Source organism: Triturus cristatus, chromosome 2_1 (genome assembly GCF_964204655.1).
Source record: "Triturus cristatus chromosome 2_1, aTriCri1.1, whole genome shotgun sequence".
Lineage (NCBI taxonomy): Eukaryota > Metazoa > Chordata > Amphibia > Caudata > Salamandridae > Triturus > Triturus cristatus.
Window position 1 is genome coordinate 1,007,698,252 of NC_140581.1, and position 19,838 is coordinate 1,007,718,089.

The window sequence follows — 19,838 nt, forward strand, 5'->3', positions numbered from 1 at the left end:
TTGTGTACCTCATAACATGCCCCTGTGGGCTCCGTTACGTGGGCATGACAACCCGCAAAATCAGGACCAGAGTGGTTGAACACAGAAGCACGATCAGGTGTGACAAAAACATCAGCAGACTGACAGATCACTACCTCAGTGCACACCACACCCCCAATGACATGTCCTGGACTGTCATTGAATAATTTGACATTCACCAAACAGACAATGACCGGATCCTTCATACCAAAGAACAGAGATGGATCTGTCGCCTCTCCACGCAGCAACCGGGCCTGGGCCTGAATGATTCCATACCCTGGAGCTCACTAAAAACATGAATTTCTTACTCTTGATTCCCCTCCGTGTTAAATGTCCCCCTGTTGTATTGGCCAGTTATAACACACCTGGCACCCCACAGCGCTCTTTAAGTTCTCTCTTTCCCCAGTTAGCGCTCTTTTGTTTTACAACTGTACACTAATCTGTGTACACTGGGTACAGCTTACCCAGCCATCCCAATGCGCAGGCGCCGACATTCGGCACCGCACATGCTCACAGCAGAGCACACTACTCCCCCGCACATGGGCATGCTCGCAGCAGGATACTCTTCTGGGCATGCTCGCAACAGGATACACTGCTCTCCCGCCCATGTGCAGTACAGCCATGACTCAGCGTGTCCTCGCACAGTCTGTCTTCTCTGTCCTTCCCCGCACAGGTGTTCAGAATGATGCAGCCTGCATTTAAAGCACAAACACGGCCGAGGACAGCCCAACGGAGGCCGCAGAGACAACTGGAGGCTCAACGCAGACACTGACCGAAAGTATCGTGAGTAAACCAAGCGCTTCAGCTACAAGCCGGGTAAGCTCTTTTTCCACAGGTCCCTAAGCCCCTAAGGACCCTTTATCTTACCAGGGTCCATTCCTCTGCCGGACTACTCCATGGGGCATGTTTGGCAACAAGCCAACGCGAGCATAATCTTCCTTTCATGCACTTTCCACCGTTTTTTTGTGTGTTGATGCGCTTACGATGCTTAGCCCACCACAAAACTTCGTGTATATATGATAACTCTCACCTTAGCCATACCACCAATATGGCTACACCATTTGCCGCTTATTTATCGTCTACACAGCACAATAGATATCGGCAATCAATCTGTCTTGTGAATATGTAACAATACTGAGACTCTCTCCTGTATGTGTGTCCTGTCATACTTTTGTATGTCCAGTAATGCTCTAAGAGGGAATCCCCCTCTCACATGTAAAGCACCTTAGCGAGTGCTACACATTTCTCAAAATTACCCAATCACTTAAATCTAAGTAATTTGCACCTACACACTTTGGTCCTGAGGAAAGCCAGTTTTAATCATAAAGGCCTGGCTGAAACATGTAGACCACACCTGGATGTAGGAAACCCTAATTAACATTCCTATAACATCCAACAGCCTTTTTTAATGCTAGCAGTGACCCAGTTATCAAAATATAATTTACACCTGGGTACTGGGATCCCTGCATAGCTTTTAAATCATCCCCTTCACGTCACTACACTGCACACTCAGATACATACCTGCTCCTCTGTATCCAGGCATCAAAGCACACCCGGGCCACACTTGGTGTCACTGGGTGGGCCCGATGATGAAGCATGCCACCAACTAGGTTGGTGGGTGAGGGCTTCATGAACAAACCAAATGGTTTGTACCCTTCATAGTAGAGCAACATGTCTGGTCCCACACCCCCAGTAGAAGAAGCGTATCGCTCCCTACTGCAGGCATGTACCTCCATAGACCACCACCCCAGAACTCATCTGGGACCTTGTTCACTCTCAGAGCCAACCCACTTGTCTATGTCATCCTCCATCACATAGATAGGCACCAAATCCTTAGGTATTCTGATCCTTGGCTCATGTGAAGACACTGCAAGTATGCTGAGACCATTACTGTTGCTAGACCCTACTTGCAGGGCTCTGATATCCAGCTCTCTGTGAGGTTGAGCTCATGGGTAAGTTTTGTCTCCTCCATGGCGAGCCTCCTTTCTTCACGAGCCTGCTCCAACTTGGCAAGCTCTAACTTTATTTTTCTTTCCGCCCTCCTGTGTGCCAGCTCCTCTGGGGACAGGTTCTTTGAGGAGACACCGCACCTTGCTATGGTAGCCATTACTGCTCTAGAAAGTTGTTGGCCCCCTCCACAGGCAGTTCCAGAGCCATTTCATACTCAGGTCACCCTCCTCCTTAGGAATTTCCTGTTCCTCATCTAGATTGTCAACTCCTGCCCAGGCCCTCAAAGCTTTTTGCGGCTCCATCTTCTGGGTGAAGCCTCTCATGGAGACCTGAAAATCTTTGCAAAACTCTTCATCTGAGCCACAGTGTAAGACTCTAACCTGGCCAAATCAAACTTCAAAACTTCAGGTGTAGGTGCAGTTGCAGGTGTAGCTTCTCCAGATTGATACATAATTTAGCAAGAAAAATTAAAAGGCCAATCAGGGAGAATGGAAAAATAAATCTAAGTGGTCTTAGTATAGAGTTGTAGTAAACAATGAGTTACCATATGGTATTGCACAAACACAAGTCCTATCCTCACTGCTGATCATCAATGTTAGAAATTGGCTTCCTGGTTGGATGAGGTATGCACCCAGGCCAGGCAGGGACCACCACTCTTGTCAGAGTAAGCTAGATACACATTAAAAGATAAACTGTACTCACCCTCTGGTAGCTTGCCACAGAGCAGTCAGGCTTTTCTAATGAGGCAATGTGTAAAGTATGTGTGCAACACACACACACACACAGTAACACAATAAATACACCCCACAAAGACTCCACATAGGTTAATAAAAATAGGTTATTATATTAAAAACAAAACAAGATGAAAACAATTAAAATCCAATGTATAGACATTGAGGTGTTGAATTTTAAAAGAATAATTGCAGTAAAGCACTTAGAAACAAGTAGCACTAAAAGGATACTTTAGGTTACGTTGGACAAGGGCAAAGTCAAAGTTTGGGCCAACCTCGTGGAAGGTCAGGCTGGCTACAGGACCCACGCAGGCCCCGGTGTACAAAGTACCTTTCCTGGTCGCAAGAAACAAGATGCGCCGATCTTCTCCAAACAGTGAAGGCGATGCATCAGTTCTGAAGATGGGTGCCGGGGTCGAGCAGCGTCGAGCAATGTGCTGGATTCAGCCACACTGTTGCAGGGATATATCGATCTCACCAAGCTGCAGCAGCGGCCATATGCTGTCCAATGCGTCGATTTCTGGAGGCAAAGCCCTGGTTGATGCAATGTGCTGATTTTACTCCCGCAACTGTGTCTATGTGTTGGTTCTGTTACGTACAGACGGTGATGAATCAAAATCCATGTTGCAGGTATCTGTTCTACTTCCAGTGTGCCAGACACAGAAACAGGGGTAGAGACTTTGATTTCCGTGAGTCTCAAGCAACAGGAGACAAGGCAACAAGCCCTTGGAGATCACGTGGAGGGAAGGGAGAATTCAGCTCTCCTTCAGCAGAGTCAGAGAGCAGCAGGCAGCAGGCCTTCCAAGTGTGCAGTCCAAAGATGAGTCCTTTATGCAGCACAGCAGTCCTATTGACAGAAGTTCAGTTCAAGATCCATAAGTGTCTGTTTTTAGGGGTTAGAGAACCAGTTCTTATACCCAAAAGTGATTCAAAAGTTGGTCGTACTCTGCTCGTCACACCAGCAAGTTGCCCCAAGGAACTGTGGTAGATGTAGTGGCGACGGCGAGTATGCCTATGCCACGATGTATGTAGAAAAGTATGTGTTGCATTAGCCATCCCTGGACACGTGTTTCGAGGTAGTTGCCTCTCGTCAGCAGGGAGCAGGTCAGTGTAAAGGGGTGCCGCGTGGACTGCCAAAATGTAATTAAAACAGGTGAAGTACCTCTCATGGCGCGCAGGTGCAGGTCCAAGGCTCATCAGCCCGTTGGCTCAAGGGAGCCGTAATAAATGATTCAAAAGTTGGTCGCACTCTGCTCGTCACACCAGCAAGTTGCCCCAAGGAACTGTGGTAGATGTAGTGGCGACGGCGAGTACGCCTATGCCACGATGTATGTAGAAAAGTATGTGTTGCATTAGCCATCCCTGGACACGTGTTTCGAGGTAGTTGCCTCTTGTCAGCAGGGAGCAGGTCAGTGTAAAGGGGTGCCGCGTGGACTGCCAAAATGTAATTAAAACAGGTGAAGTACCTCTCATGGCGCGCAGGTGCAGGTCCAAGGCTCGTCAGCCCGTTGGCTCAAGGGAGCCGTAATAAATGATTCAAAAGTTGGTCGCACTCTGCTCGTCACACCAGCAAGTTGCCCCAAGGAACTGTGGTAGATGTAGTGGCGACGGCGAGTACGCCTATGCCACGATGTATGTAGAAAAGTATGTGTTGCATTAGCCATCCCTGGACACGTGTTTCGAGGTAGTTGCCTCTCGTCAGCAGGGAGCAGGTCAGTGTAAAGGGGTGCCGCGTGGACTGCCAAAATGTAATTAAAACTGGTGAAGTACCTCTCATGGCGCGCAGGTGCAGGTGCAGGTCCAAGGCTCGTCAGCCCGTTGGCTCAAGGGAGCCGTAATAAATGATTCAAAAGTAGGTCGCACTCTGCTCGTCACACCAGCAAGTTGCCCCAAGGAACTGTGGTAGATGTAGTGGCGACGGTGAGTACGCCTATGCCACGATGTATGTAGAAAAGTATGTGTTGCATTAGCCATCCCTGGACACGTGTTTCGAGGTAGTTGCCTCTCGTCAGCAGGGAGCAGGTCAGTGTAAAGGGGTGCCGCGTGGACTGCCAAAATGTAATTAAAACAGGTGAAGTACCTCTCATGGCGCGCAGGTGCAGGTCCAAGGCTCATCAGCCCGTTGGCTCAAGGGAGCCGTAATAAATGATTCAAAAGTTGGTCGCACTCTGCTCGTCACACCAGCAAGTTGCCCCAAGGAACTGTGGTAGATGTAGTGGCGACGGCGAGTACGCCTATGCCACGATGTATGTAGAAAAGTATGTGTTGCATTAGCCATCCCTGGACACGTGTTTCGAGGTAGTTGCCTCTCGTCAGCAGGGAGCAGGTCAGTGTAAAGGGGTGCCGCGTGGACTGCCAAAATGTAATTAAAACTGGTGAAGTACCTCTCATGGCGCGCAGGTGCAGGTGCAGGTCCAAGGCTCGTCAGCCCGTTGGCTCAAGGGAGCCGTAATAAATGATTCAAAAGTAGGTCGCACTCTGCTCGTCACACCAGCAAGTTGCCCCAAGGAACTGTGGTAGATGTAGTGGCGACGGCGAGTACGCCTATGCCACGATGTATGTAGAAAAGTATGTGTTGCATTAGCCATCCCTGGACACGTGTTTCGAGGTAGTTGCCTCTCGTCAGCAGGGAGCAGGTCAGTGTAAAGGGGTGCCGCGTGGACTGCCAAAATGTAATTAAAACAGGTGAAGTACCTCTCATGGCGCGCAGGTGCAGGTCCAAGGCTCGTCAGCCCGTTGGCTCAAGGGAGCCGTAATAAATGATTCAAAAGTTGGTCGCACTCTGCTCGTCACACCAGCAAGTTGCCCCAAGGAACTGTGGTAGATGTAGTGGCGACGGCGAGTACGCCTATGCCACGATGTATGTAGAAAAGTATGTGTTGCATTAGCCATCCCTGGACACGTGTTTCGAGGTAGTTGCCTCTCGTCAGCAGGGAGCAGGTCAGTGTAAAGGGGTGCCGCGTGGACTGCCAAAATGTAATTAAAACAGGTGAAGTACCTCTCATGGCGCGCAGGTGCAGGTGCAGGTCCAAGGCTCGTCAGCCCGTTGGCTCAAGGGAGCCGTAATAAATGATTCAAAAGTAGGTCGCACTCTGCTCGTCACACCAGCAAGTTGCCCCAAGGAACTGTGGTAGATGTAGTGGCGACGGCGAGTACGCCTATGCCACGATGTATGTAGAAAAGTATGGGTTGCATTAGCCATCCCTGGACACGTGTTTCGAGGTAGTTGCCTCTCGTCAGCAGGGAGCAGGTCAGTGTAAAGGGGTGCCGCGTGGACTGCCAAAATGTAATTAAAACAGGTGAAGTACCTCTCATGGCGCGCAGGTGCAGGTCCAAGGCTCGTCAGCCCGTTGGCTCAAGGGAGCCGTAATAAATGTTTCAAAAGTTGGTCGCACTCTGCTCGTCACACCAGCAAGTTGCCCCAAGGAACTGTGGTAGATGTAGTGGCGATGGCGAGTACGCCTATGCCACGATATATGTAGAAAAGTATGTGTTGCATTAGCCATCCCTGGACACGTGTTTCGAGGTAGTTGCCTCTCGTCAGCAGGGAGCAGGTCAGTGTAAAGGGGTGCCGCGTGGACTGCCAAAATGTAATTAAAACAGGTGAAGTACCTCTCATGGCGCGCAGGTGCAGGTCCAAGGCTCGTCAGCCCGTTGGCTCAAGGGAGCCGTAATAAATGATTCAAAAGTTGGTCGCACTCTGCTCATCACACCAGCAAGTTGCCCCAAGGAACTGTGGTAGATGTAGTGGTGACGGCGAGTACGCCTATGCCACGATGTATGTAGAAAAGTATGTGTTGCATTAGCCATCCCTGGACACGTGTTTCGAGGTAGTTGCCTCTCGTCAGCAGGGAGCAGGTCAGTGTAAAGGGGTGCCGCGTGGACTGCCAAAATGTAATTAAAACAGGTGAAGTACCTCTCATGGCGCGCAGGTGCAGGTCCAAGGCTCGTCAGCCCGTTGGCTCAAGGGAGCCGTAATAAATGATTCAAAAGTTGGTCGCACTTTGCTCGTCACACCAGCAAGTTGCCCCAAGGAACTGTGGTAGATGTAGTGGCGACGGCGAGTACGCCTATGCCACGATGTATGTAGAAAAGTATGTGTTGCATTAGCCATCCCTGGACACGTGTTTCGAGGTAGTTGCCTCTCGTCAGCAGAGAGCAGGTCAGTGTAAAGGGGTGCCGCGTGGACTGCCAAAATGTAATTAAAACAGGTGAAGTACCTCTCATGGCGCGCAGGTGCAGGTCCAAGGCTCGTCAGCCCGTTGGCTCAAGGGAGCCATAATAAATGATTCAAAAGTTGGTCGCACTCTGCTCGTCACACCAGCAAGTTGCCCCAAGGAACTGTGGTAGATGTAGTGGCGACGGCGAGTACGCCTATGCCACGATGTATGTAGAAAAGTATGTGTTGCATTAGCCATCCCTGGACATGTGTTTCGAGGTAGTTGCCTCTCGTCAGCAGGGAGCAGGTCAGTGTAAAGGGGTGCCGCGTGGACTGCCAAAATGTAATTAAAACAGGTGAAGTACCTCTCATGGCGCGCAGGTGCAGGTCCAAGGCTCGTCAGCCCGTTGGCTCAAGGGAGCCGTAATAAATGATTCAAAAGTTCGTCGCACTCTGCTCGTCACACCAGCAAGTTGCCCCAAGGAACTGTGGTAGATGTAGTGGCGACGGCGAGTATGCCTATGCCACGATGTATGTAGAAAAGTATGTGTTGCATTAGCCATCCCTGGACACGTGTTTCGAGGTAGTTGCCTCTCGTCAGCAGGGAGCAGGTAAGTGTAAAGGGGTGCCGCGTGGACTGCCAAAATGTAATTAAAACAGGTGAAGTACCTCTCATGGCACGCAGGTGCAGGTCCAAGGCTCGTCAGCCCGTGGGCTCAAGGGAACGGTAATAAATGATTCAAAAGTTGGTCGCACTCTGCTCGTCACACCAGCAAGTTGCCCCAAGGAACTGTGGTAGATGTAGTGGCGACGGCGAGTACGCCTATGCCACGATGTATGTAGAAAAGTATGTGTTGCATTAGCCATCCCTGGACACGTGTTTCGAGGTAGTTGCCTCTCGTCAGCAGGGAGCAGGTCAGTGTAAAGGGGTGCCGCGTGGACTGCCAAAATGTAATTAAAACAGGTGAAGTACCTCTCATGGCGCGGAGGTGCAGGTCCAAAAGTGCCTTTGAAATAAAGGTGACTTCAAAGCAGCTCTCAGTATTGCACAAGTATCCCTTTCAACCCAGTCCTGCCTTCCAGGCTATCTATGGGGGTAGTCAGTCCTTTGTGTCCTTTGCGAGTGGGTGGGTGGGGATGCTCAGCTAACAGAGCAGGGCAGGAGTGGTTTGTCCACTCAAGTGCGCATTGATTGATTGGTCAGTCCTCTCGGGTCGCCCAAACCAGTTATGCGGACTTTCCCCTTTTCCATGCAAGCTGCATTACAGCCTGCATGGAGAACATGCCCACCCCACCAGCTCCTGGCTGAGCACCGTGTCACAGCGCTCAGATCAATCACAATGCTGCAATGCAGCATTGTGATTGGATTAGGGGAGGGAGCCTGGTTGCCTGCGGCCTATTCCTGTCTGAGTCGGAGGCAGGAGAGCAGGAGCAGAGAAAACACGGGACCCAGCCTCAAGTAAGTTTTTTTTTTATATGCTACTTCCCGCAAGACCCCCGCGCAACCCCACCGCGCCCGCCCCCCCACCTGCGAGCCATGCTAACCACAACTGCAGGTGAGTGTGGGCCACAGATCTGGACAGGCAACAGATGATCTCAGTGCTTTCAGTGGAGCTGCTGGAGCATCTGCTCCATTTAAGGCACTGAAGGTTTGTTGGGCAGGTGCCATGTTTGAAGAGCTCACTCCGCAAAGATGTGTTCTTTTCAAGAAAAATCTCCCAAAGCGGGAGTTTATTTCTTGAAAACAAAAAAATCTTTGGCTTGACGTGCAGCAGGAGTTTTCTCTGTGTGTGTTGGGAACCACTGCAATTTCCCTGCCTGGGACCCCAGTATCTCACATAGTAATAGGGTAGAGAAATCCAGTGATGATACAACTGTACGATTCAGGCGGGTTGGCATCACTCCCACCTAACATTCCAGCTTCAGACAGGCATCAGATCAAAGGTTTACAGCGGTGAAGCCAGCTGAGACTTTGTCAGCTTAAACCGTGTGTTTCTCCAATCTCAAAATAGAGGAGAGTAACTGTAGGTTTTATAGGGTAGCAATCCTCCTATTCTGCCACTATCTAAATGACTGCTTAAGTGTTGCAGAAAAAAAGGACAAATATACCTAAGCTATAACTGAATGTGCCTTTCGTCTTCTCTCTGAAACAGTGCATTGTGGACGATAGTCCTAACTGAGTGGCAATTGACTTAGGGCCAGATGTACGACCATTTTTTGAGGTCACAAACGGGAAATCTGCCTGTTTTCTACTGCAACATAGGTGTGTCCCATGTACAAACCGTATTTTGTGACTCGGTAACCTATTACCGACTCGCTACTAGGAAGGGGCGTTCCAAGGGCGTCCCTTTTCAAATAGCGAGTCGCACTTCAATGTAAGATTGTTTTGCAGCCGCAAACCACTTGCAGTTAACCACCCATGTCAAATGGGTGGTAAGCCACTCGCAAACGAGAAGGGGTCACCAGGAGACCCCTTCTCTTTTGTGACTGGCAGTGAAAATATTTTTTATGAGCAGGCAGTGGTCCCAAGGACCACTGCCTACTCTTAAAAAATCAAACAGAAAAAGTTTAATTCATCTTTTTTTAAATGCATCCTTTTTCCTTTAAGGAAAACGGGCAGCGTTTAAAAAAAACTGCTTTATTTAAAAAGCAGCTACAGACATGGTGGTCTGCTGACACCAGCAGGCCACCGTCCCTGGGAGGGCTAGCCATTCCGAACGGGGTCGCAAATTGCACATGCCTCATGAATATTATTGAGGCAGGCAATTTGCGACCTCATTAGCTATCACAAATAGTGTCTGAGACACTGTTGCAAATTCCAAATTCCTCATTGCAATTTGTGACTCACAAATTGGAAGGGTCATAAATCAGGCCCTTAGTGGGCTAATCAGAGAAGATAGGAAGTGGACATCTGCCAAAAATTGGTGGATGTCCTGTCCACTCTATTTAAACCCATAAATGCATGGACATTCACTCTCAACATAGTGGGTGCATTGTACTACTGAATATCGAACATAGAAATATCGTCATATAAGAATATTGTAGTCCAAACTATTGTGTAGCAGAAGTATAGTACACTATTACTAACTCATCTTCGTACCTTGGAGATATATATATATATATATATATATATATATATATATATATATATATATATATATATATATATATATATATATATATATATATATATATATATATATATACATATATATATATATATATATATATATATCATCAAGGTACATATATGTGGAGTTAGGTATAGAAAATCTATACTTACCTTTCGTTTCTTCAGTTCCTGCACTTTGTCCTCAATATTTCCATACCATACTATTCTGTCTTCGATTTGCAGGGGGCACACCGATGGATAGGAAATTCGGCAAATGTTGACAGGTGGCCTGCATCCACTGTAAATAAAGCAGAAGGAACATCCGCCAATTTTTACTGGATGTCCCGCATCCTTCAAACTCTAAATAACTCCCTAAATATCCCTGCATTTAAAGTGCAGGTTGACGCACCTTCAGAGAAGACCCTCTCTTTCACTGAACTGGTCGCACTGGTTGTTTTATTCTTGAAGGAAGCTGAAAGCTAAGTGAAAATCAAGCGAACCAAAGTCGCTGACTTTATGCAAAGCAGATGAGTGCAGTAAAAAACACTTACAGTAATCAATCGGAGTTGTTGGGTAAAGTTTTTTTCCATGTCCCATAAATTATTGAACCACTAATTTCGTCTGTGGGCCTGAAGACATTCTAGCTAAGGGATGACAGCTTTATCCATTAAAGTGAGCGTGGTGACAGCAGTACAGCGAGTGCTGGGAACTGCAGGGAGACGAGGCCTGTTCTCAGCTGCATTATCGCCGAGCAGTGCTGGGACACATCAGCAACTTAATCAATATGCGAGAGTCAATTACCGGGGAAGCGCGCGCTTAAGCAGGATCTGATTATTAGGTTCATGTTCAGTCCACCAAATGGGTTTAATCAATAAGGAGCTGAATATCATATAGTGCGCACATAATGCCGTCTTTCCTCCTCGGGCCTTGCTCGATTTACACGTGATTCCTTGTCGTCAGGCATTTTTAAGTCAAGATTTGCAAAAGAAAGGTTCTCTGGGAGTTCGAACCAGGGGTGGATGGCAGTAGTTTCAATACAATCTGTAAGAGCACGAGCAGCAAGCCTCCTCTCCAACAACACATTAATCAGTGTTTTAAATGGGCTGGTACGTCAGGTACTAAGCACTTCTTTAATTTGAAAGAGAGAGTCCCTGCACTTCTTACTACTGCTGCAATACAGTTAATGGGAGAGTAACTGCACTTCTTACTACTGCTGCAATACAGTTAATGGGAGAGTCCCTGCACTTCTTACTACTGCTGCAATACAGTTAATGGGAGAGTCCCTGCACTTCTTACTACTGCTGCAATATATGTAATGGGAGAGTAACTGCACTTCTTACTACTGCTGCAATACAGTTAATGGGAGAGTCCCTGCACTTCTTACTACTGCTGCAATACAGTTAATGGGAGAGTCCCTGCACTTCTTACTACTGCTGCAATATATGTAATGGGAGAGTCCCTGCACTTCTTACTACTGCTGCAATACATGTAATGGGAGAGTCCCTGCACTTCTTACTACTGCTGCAATACATGTAATGGGAGAGTCCCTGCACTTCTTACTACTGCTGCAATACATTTAATGGGCGAGTCCCTGCACTTCTTACTACTGCTGCAATACAGTTAATGGGAGAGTAACTGCACTTCTTACTACTGCTGCAATACATTTAATGGGAGAGTCCCTTCACTTCTTACTACTGCTGCAGTACATTTAATGGGAGAGTACCGGCACTTCTCATGAGCAAACAGGTACTCTAAAGAAGGAGTACCTGCACTTCTATATTCCCATTTGAAGCACTGCATTAAACATTTACTCAGTAGTCTGACTGCAAGGCCTCTCCTACGACCTGAGATGCTCATATTGTGTGCAATGGTGTGCGGATATGATTGGTCAGACTTGGTCTTGTGACTGTCACAACAAGCCCTGCACAGTAGCTTATGTCAAAAAAACGACATCATTTCAGCACGCCGTACACAGTTTGGTAAATATTTGTTTTCCAAGCTGGAATTATCATCATCATGCATATAATGTGCTTGTGTTACCGCGTCTGAAATACTCAGGTGAACACAGAAGGAGTATTCCTGAAGCAGAGCGGTGTGCCCAGGTGGAAAGAGAAGAGTAATGATGGCGGCGGAGGTCACAGAAGAAGCTGAGAGAAAACACACGACATGCTGAAAAAAAGACAAGGCAAAACGAGGCACCTAGAGGACTTTACAAGGTAGTGTGTACCTTAAGAATTTCCATTATTTATTAATTCCTTTATTCAAGGACACAGGTCAGGGGGAACTGCAAGACATGCTGCTGGGTGGAGGGGCCTGTGGCGCTCAGTGCAATAATCTTTGTTGGTTCCAACTCCCTCGAAAAAACCTTCTCCTCAACGAATTCTCTCACTACCATGCTCCACCAGTGACCTTCATCTCTCCATTGCCCCCCTTTTAAATGCATTTAATTTGTTTTATAGCGCTACTCATGCCAGTGTAGGGTGTTAGAGCACTTTACATCACACACACTATACAGAGCCAATGAATCACACCTGTGTAAATAAATCTATAAAAAATGATACATAAGACTATTGCAGGGTGTAGGAGTCACATGTCACCAATACTAGTAAGCAGTATATTTTAAAAGTGTTTGGTCTGGTGAAGCACAAACTCGGGATTTAAAATGTACCACAGTGGTTAGCTTTACAAATAAGAATGTATTTCTACCCCAATGAACCTTTTTAGAAACATTAGTATAATGAGATTGGGGAAAAAACATAAAGTTCTAACCTATAACATGCAGTCTGCATGCATCTCTTTATATTAGGGTTGTAACTTATGAACTGTAAATAACAAAAGGATTTTTGTGACGAAAGTAGCAACCCACTGAGCTATATCCGCATATAAATACAGTTGGTGATTTGTGTGGTGCACGTTCTTTGCACCAAGCATATTAACCCTCTGCTCTACTTTATGATGAGTCACAACTGCGACAGGGCATGGCCAAGCGGCTAAAATGGCGGACGCACCTTAGTATTTCTCCGTTGTCTGCCCTTGTTATCCTGAGAATCCTCCCCAAAAGAGGCAGCATCCACATACCACAAACGAGCGATCCTGCTCCTGCCGGCCAAAGGTTTGCATAGAGCTGAGAGGTGAAACAACAGCTGCAGGGCAAGAAAGGACGGATGGGCCCTGGGCCACTTGGTGGTTGGCGCCTCCTACCTTCATGATCAGACAGCCAGCGCGGAGCCCTCCGAGACCCTCAAGCCTTCGTGACTGGCCATCCGTGCTGCAGTAACGAGGTCCGGTACCACATGCCCGTCCGAGGAAGTGTCTGCCGCAATGAGGAAATACAGGAAGCGAGGCAGAGAAGACCCGGAGTACTGCAATGTCACAGCGCGACTCAGAACGAATTAGCACTCCGTGATCATGGCTCAACTCCGACCAGAGGGCGCAGTGGCCTGCACTTGCCTGACCGTGTGATCCCTAAACGGCGAGCAGAGACCGTAAGGCAGGCGGTCTTCTGCAGCTTTGCAAGGGGGGCCTGCAGTGCAACTGAAGAGCAGAGGTGAGGAGAGGAGAGGGAGGGAAGTGCTGGGAAGGACCCAAGGGTTGTGTCGGGCCTGACGGAGTGCGGGCATATGAGCGGGGCCCGCTCTGCTTTCCCCCTCCTCTTTGCTGATGATTGGCGCAGACACCGGATGCGCCTGCAGACCCAGACAGAGGAGCCCACACGCCCAGGCCCCATGAGAGCGGCCTAGAGGAATGGAGGCACGCTCACCCCTCCCCCCCAAAGCGACCGAGCACTTCTTCTGTGGCACAGCCGGAGGCCTAACTGCCCACACACCCAGGCCCCAAAAGGGAGGCCTAGAAGACTCAAAGCATGCTCGCCCTCCCCCCACAAAGAGACTGAGCACCACTTCCTGTGGCGCGGCCGGAGGCCCATGCTGTCACGACGGCACAATAAACTAGGGACACAGAAAAGTAGGACAGAAGCCCCCAAGGGTGGCTGAAGCCAGGGGAGAACGCACGGTGGGGGCAGAGACTGTTGAGACTGGCAACACTAAGCAGAGGAGTAGCTCCACGCAGGGCTTGCTCTCCCCTTCCTCTTCTCTGTGGTCCCGCGCCAGAGCACAAGAGGCGCGGCGTCACGCCGTGCCTGCTGCACCGCCCCGGAGACCTGCACGGAGACCCACGTCAGGAGGCCTGAGCCCAGAGACTCTCCTCCTGTCCGTCACTGGTGCCGGTGGCCTCTGGTCGCCCACTCTCCTAACCAGTGTAGAGAAGGTACGGACTGGGACCCTGCAACATTAACATACCCAAGGCGGGCCTCCCTCCCAAGGCAGTGACTTTGAATTGGGCAGACATATGCCTACTGCTCAATAGCTGGTCATGGGTCGACTACAGTCCACTACTCCTCAGGTGCCCACTCACCCAGACTCAGAGCGGCTACCGCAAACCCAGGCCACACGCAATGTTGAACCCCAGCGCCAATCGCTGTCAACAAAGTTGGACACAGTCCTGAATGTAGTGGAGAAGCTTGGCGCAATACTGGAACAAACTCGCTCCTCCTTAGAGGCAAAGATAGACAGAGTGGCCACCGACTTCACGCTGCTGCACGCAGACCACAAGAAGCTAGCAGACAAAGTACAGACCCATGGAACGGCAATCATGGAGATTCGCCCTGCCACTAACTTGAACACAACCACAATGCTCAACCTCACAACCAGGATCCAGGCCTTGGAGGAGAGGCTGGAAGACACTAAGGGCTGGTCTCGGCGCAACAACGTGCAGGTGGTGGGACTGCTGGAGGACATCGAGGGCTGGTACCCAGTGTCCTATGCAGAGCGGTGGCTACAAGACCTTTTACCCGAAGGAGCGCTGCCCCCTCAGTTCATTGTGGAATACGCACATAGGGTTATGGCCCACAGGCCCCCCCTGGAACAAGGCCGAGGCCCTTCCTGATACGGTTGTTAAACTGCAGAGACAGGGACCCTAGACCCGAAATTCCCCAGATACAACAGTGAACAATACCAGCATCATGCTGTTCCCAGACTACACCGCCCAAGTCCAGAGATGTAGAAGCTCCTTCCAACCAGCAAAGAAACACACCCAGGAGTTAAATATGTGCTACTCCCTCCTATTCCCGGCCTGACTCTGAGTGGTGGCAGATGGATCCACGCACTTCTTTGACTCCCCTGCAGAGACTTGGAAATGGCTGTAGGAACTGGGGCTAATCTCGGAGCATCAGAAGCCAGAGGCATAGCAGGGGACGCAACGGGACGGGAGTCACCGGAAAATAATACAGCGCAATACCGCAACACAGTCAGCCACACAGATCACGCTCCCCAAGCTAGAACAGATCATCACAGAGCACCAGAAAGCCCTGCAGATTGCAGCAGCAATAAGTGACCAGCATCACCGCTCAGGCCCAGACAACGAATCTACCCAATCCACAAATGAGGAGGAGTGGGCTCATTCTTGGCCGGAGGAACTGGACTAGTTGCACCTCCCTCAGGTGACACCGCAGACCTCTGATGACATTATCCAGCACATATAGACTTGAAATATGCACGTCCAATGCCCTGCCTTCCTGGGGGCGACAGAACAGGGAGTTGACCATGCGCAAAACTTCAGTTTTGGGGGCTGCAAAGCAGCCATAACATCACAGCTGCATAAATAACTCACTGAATCCTGCTGTCCCCTTCAAGGGACTACACTAGTGCTAAACCGCAAGGGCACAACAAGTCAGTCGCCACCGCAAACATCAACCCCACTTTACGGTAACGTTGTTGAAGCATAATGTGTCTGCGACAAAGTTTGGGTGGGCCCCCGTTGGAGTTCCACTCTGATGTTGTTCTCCAAGTTTTACTGTTTACTCCCTCTCATGTCTTCTCACGCATCCCGCACTGAAGCGCATACCACATGGAGTTGGCACACTCACGCACTTATGTCACTGATGAGCCAGCAAGTCAAAGGCAGGCGGGGCACAGAGCTCGCTCACATCATAACCACACGTGATGCAAGCCAATGTAATCACATGGAAGGTGAGAGGTATTCACACACCAGCTGGACGTCATTCCATATACTTGTACTTGCAGCGAAGAGCCACCAATATAGCACTTTTGCAGGAAATGCACACTACACAATTAGAGGCCTCCAGGCTCCGCAGGTGCTGGCGCGGGCACGTGTTCAATACTAACTACTCCACTCAGGCCAATGGGTCACTTATATAGGTGAGAGCTGGCACCCCTTTCATAGCAGAAGAGGTAAAGACAGACCCGGCTGGCTGATATGTTCTTGTGAAAGGCCAATTAAACGGGCAGTCTATCATCATAGGCTCCATATCGCCCCGAATACAGACCAGCCGGCCTTCCTACGCTAACTCACATGCCTGCTTGCACCCTCGGCTAATATCCCATGGCTCCTGGGAGGGGTCTTCAATTCAGTGCTTGACCCTCTTTTAGACCGCTCCTTCCCCTCACTCACATGTACATCAGCCTCCTAAAATGCGATGGCCCTGAGTGAGTGGCTTACACATTGGTCCCTAGCGGATATTTGGTATGCCAGTAACCTGGACGCCCGTGTGTACTCCTTCTACTTCCCAGTACACAACCTGCATGTGCGACTGGACAGGATTGAAGGTTCCCTCTTGTTATTGCCGCTCATTAAAACCATTGACTACTTAGGTCGCACAGATTCTGACCACAACCCCAGCTGTTGCAGCTGAGCTGGAACGCTGACCCTCCCATGGTCCCTACCTGGCATCTCCAGCTTGTGGCGCTGGAGGACCCCACATTTCACGCCGCCTTAGAAACAGTGACAGCACAAAAATTTGAAAACAATGCTGGCTCCACGGGCAGCATATCCTCTGAATGGGAGGCATTTAAGGTGGTAATCAGGGGGAACAGTATGGGGCTGGTTTGGAATATACGCAAGCAACTCACCTGAGACATAGGGATAGTCGAGCAGGATCTTTTATCTCACGAAAGCCAACAGGTGCAAGGCACGAGCGACACACAACAAGAAACAAAGCAAACTCTCTAGCCTGTTAGAGCGGCTGCGATGTCTCAATTATAAGGCACGAATGCGCTGTCAGATAGGCCTGGCAGGCTGTTGGCCTGGCTTCTGTGGCAAGAACAACCCAGATACCGATACATGCAATACGCCCTGCGGGTGGCCCCACAATATACGCTCAACATAAAAATTCATGCTGAGATGATTAAACATTACACAGTCCTCTACAAGGCTGCTACTCTGCTAAACCGAGACAAAGCGAGAACGTTTTTCTCCACAATACACCTGCCCACCATCACTCCAGAACAAACCGAGGTGCTATGTGCCATGATTGAGCAGGAAGAGATTAGGGAGGTCATAGCTGCACTAGCAACAGGAAAAACCCTGGGCCCAGATGGGATCTCATCGGAGTTCAACAAAGCGTATGCTGCAACGCACCTCCCAGCGGTCTATGCCACAGCAATCAACAAATCTACCCTCCTGCAGACTGAATGAAGCGCGACTAATCTTGTTACCCACACTGGACAGAGACCCCATGGAATTGGGTTTGTATAGGCCTTTTGCTCTTTAAAATACCGATTACAAAATTGTGGCGAAATTGCTCGCAGACAGGCTGGCACCCCGGTTCAGTTACTCGTGCATGATGACCAAAATGGGTTTGTCCCAACACCAAGCACCTCTCTGAACCTCCGTCGCATCTTCAGGATTGCTAAATATGCACCGTAGCAGTGGCCCCAGGCAGGATGCCTGATATTAGTCCTAGATAAAGCTTTTGACACCCTGGAGTGGGATTTCCTCTTCATGGTGCTGCCACTATATGGGCTTGGGGAAATGTTCATCAGGATGATCCGATGATCCGTCTCCTATACAAAGACCCAGTCGTGAGAGAATAGACGGACCCATACATGTCCGCCCCAGTCAAGGTACGAAGAGGCACTAGGCAGGGATGGCCGCTATTGGGTGATAGCATGCACATTATATCACTAAATGCCGATGATCTCCTTGTATACCTAAGAGATGTGCGATCAATGCCAATGGAGGTAGAACGCATCCTTGGGGAGTTTGCTGCCATGTCCGGGCTAGTTGTCAATGCATCCAAGTCCTGCCTCTATCCATTTGGTGAGGACTTTCTCGACCCGCACCACGTGCTCCAAGGCATGAACATTAAGTGGCAAACACAGACCTTTCGATACCTAGGGATCCAAATATACCATTGCCCAGAGGACTTGCTCGAGGGCAACCGAGGCAAGGCTATGACCTCTATCCATTCACAGATCGTGTTCTGGGTGATGCTTCCCCTAACAACCATGGGCTGCATCACCCTAATAAAGACGGTAGTTCTGCCATGACTCATATTATTTTGCTAATCTTCCCATATACCTCCCGCCAGCCCTTTTTAAAACCCTAGAGAAGATGGTACGGGAACATATCTGGGGGGCCTCCCACAACAGAGTAGCTCTCCAGAAGCTTTACCTGCCGATGGACCAAGGGTGACAAGCTCTGCCAAACCTAGAGCATTACTACCTAGCCGCCCAACTGCAATGGGTAGCCCGTTGGCTCTCAGAGCAGTACTTGGCAGACACCGCGACCAGCCTCCTGGCGCTGGCCACCAAGCCATACTTTACCTATTCCATCCATGCAACAAGCGAAGGCCACTGCCACAGCTACTACTACATGTAGCATACAGATGCTACCGCAGATGCTTACTCCTGATGCACAGTGTAGGCCGTGTGCCCCTGCTCTCCCACTGGTGGGCACACCTAAGAGGCATGGCCCAGTCACAACCTGTGAGGTACCAAACCTAACAGAGAATGGAATACAGGATGTAGGAGACCTATACCATGAAGGGATCCTAGCGTCCTTTACCTCACTTGTTGATAGCCTTGGGGTGACACCGGGGAATTCGTTCACACATCAAACATTTATAGCTGCACTACATAAGCACATGGGGGACATGAAAATGGAACCCCCAACACACTTAACTATCCAAAATCTGCATGTGTTGGGCCAGGTAGGCACCTTGTCATGTGGTTAACTGCCCTCCTCAGGTACCATACAGCGACACCTCTGCTGTCCCTGCGGGCACGCTGGGAGGGGGACATGCAACGTCCCTTTACGGATGCCGATTGGAGCTGGGTACTGGAAGGGCCAGTCAATGTCCCATGGTTCCGCCTCATGCAATACTTCATCACCCAGAGGGCGTACTTCACCACAGCTAAAATTAATAGAATTTACAATGGTGCTGATGCCGCCTGTCCACGCTGCCAGGCTGCTGATGCTGACCTCTTGCACATGATTTGGAACTGCCCGAAATTGGGAGAATACTTGGAGTCAGTGGTGTCCACACTGAGCCGCTGCACAGACCGATTAATACTCCCGAACTGGGAGACCTGCATTTTGCACCTCTACACAAACACCAAGAGCCTGAGAGTTACCTCTCGGTTCTTGGTGCTGGGACTAATTGTCGCGAAAAGGTTGATCACAAAATGATGGCGCTTGCTCTCTACAGGTGTGGGCCACGGCTGAAAGTGTAGCACTGTGCAGGGAGGGCGCACTGGGCCTGACAAAAATCCCAATTGCAGAAAGCTGGGACACAACACTACATGAACCTCTGAGAGGGCATGGGACCCCAGAGCTTGAAGCAGAACCAAAAGCAAGCAGGTAGCAACAAGGACTTCCCTGCACACTCTATGACAGGACTCTCTAAAATGGCCATTTGCATGCAAGACGACCACATGCTACGCACATGGGGGTATACACTGTAACAATAAAAATTAAGACCACTAGATGAGTAGGGAGTACCGTCAACAAGCCACGTAAAGAGTACACGCCAGCTCCAATAAATATTACAACCCAGTGATTAACACTTCGG